The sequence below is a fragment of the Cyclopterus lumpus genome, chromosome 16 (genome assembly GCF_009769545.1).
Source record: "Cyclopterus lumpus isolate fCycLum1 chromosome 16, fCycLum1.pri, whole genome shotgun sequence".
In the NCBI taxonomy this organism is placed as follows: domain Eukaryota; kingdom Metazoa; phylum Chordata; class Actinopteri; order Perciformes; family Cyclopteridae; genus Cyclopterus; species Cyclopterus lumpus.
Genome location: NC_046981.1, coordinates 9947188 through 9949032, shown reverse-complemented (window position 1 = coordinate 9949032; position 1845 = coordinate 9947188).

The following is a 1845-nucleotide window of genomic DNA, read 5'->3' as shown; positions in this document are numbered from 1 at the left end:
ACTCAGAGCTCAGGCAGGGCAAAGAGACTTTCCCCTGCGCACGGCTCTGTCGACACAAAACTCCTAATCACATGCCAGGAATAGTCACGGACATATAAACTCTGGAAATTATTAACAGGAACAGAGAACAAACGACGGATGGAAGACCTTGGGATGCTGCTTTCACCCACCAAACATGCACTCAATTTCCATGTGCCAGAAAACCATTGATACCATTTGTGGGGAGTGTTTATATATGTGTGTGTGTTTGTGTGTTTGTGTGTGCGTGTGTGTGTGCGTGTGCATATGTGCATTTTCTGAGAGCCTCTTCATCAAACAACACACCAGAAAGAGGCACACTCCAAACAAGGCAGCAAGTCCTCTTAACCAACACTCACTGCACAGTGAAGCACTGCAGAGCTGTTATATTCTCTTTTACACACACACACACACACACACACACACACACACACACACACCCACACACACACACACGCGCACACACACGCGCGCACACACACGCGCGCACACACACAGCAGCTGTCTGAGGCAGCATGATTGAGTACAATGGCCTATCCTCTTTTCATGTGACGAAGTGTGCTGTGGATGTTGAAGTCACTCATGTGAATATGCCAAATAAACAAGCAAACGTACGCTGCAGGCAGGACAAATATGTCACTGTCCACTTTTTGTGGAAGAAAGCTCATGAAAAGGAGAGTTAGTTATATCTGCCATGTGTCATGTCAGGTCCTCCCTTATGCTAATGTACTTTCATCTGTGTCATAGACTGATAATGACTCTCAGCGCAGAGAGCCTTAAAGCACTCAGGGTAAAACGCAGCTATCCACTCAGTGAGCTTCTATGTCTGTCTGCTTCTGTCTCTTTGTCTCTTTCCCTTGTTGTCTTGTTTCTGTCTGTCTGTATCTGTCTGTCCTCCTCTATTTGGTTGCCTTGGTCTTTCTTTGTCTTTTTCTCCTCCACAAACTGTCAAGTTGTACAGACTTACAAGGAACTGAACTATTATTTCACTTCCTGGATAACAATACGTTAAAAATGTTTCCTTATGGTGTGCCAGTAAGTTATTTGTGTTTGTTTATGAGGGGACAATTATTATTTACTTCTTTTAAATTTATTTTTCAAATGTTTTTTCTAGGAATGCATCTGTCTTTACATTGTTATTACTATTCAACAATTGTGGAAATCAGATTAAGAAATCTAAAATATTTGTGACAGTCTGGGAATTCAAAACACAATTTTCAAGACAAACGCTCTTTGTTTAATCGTTTCCATTTTTGATTCTATTTGTCAATTTGTGAAGGACTGTGGTCCATAATCAGCTGGTAATTTGTGTGATCAATTTCTGTAACTGGAAGGCTTTCAGAGCTGGGCTTGTCACAAGGGGACATTGTTTACTGTAAACTGTGATGTGCAGCACAGCAACTTTGGGCTACAGTGGGGACAGTCATTTAATTAAGTTAACATACATTTGTACCAGTGCTGCTTTAAAATATCTGGGCACTTTTTGTTTCTTTTGTTGCCTAATGCATACTGTAGATTGTATGTGGTATAACAACTGTATATGCGCGTGTGTGTGTCATGCAGTCCCGGACAGCCTCTTTGTTTACCAGGCGAGCAGCATATGCTAGCGGTTGTCCAGCCTGTCTGACGTGGACAGTGAGGTTTCAGCTTGAGGGGATGTGGGGGAATAGCACACATCCCTGGGGGAGGGTTTACGATGTGCAATGTGTGTGTGCGTCTGTGCGTGCGTATGTGTGTTTGCATGTTTGTGTGTGTGTGTGTGTGTGCCTGCCTGAGGGTAAACTAGGAGATGTTGATGCTGATGTGTTCTGATGGACTCTTACACAG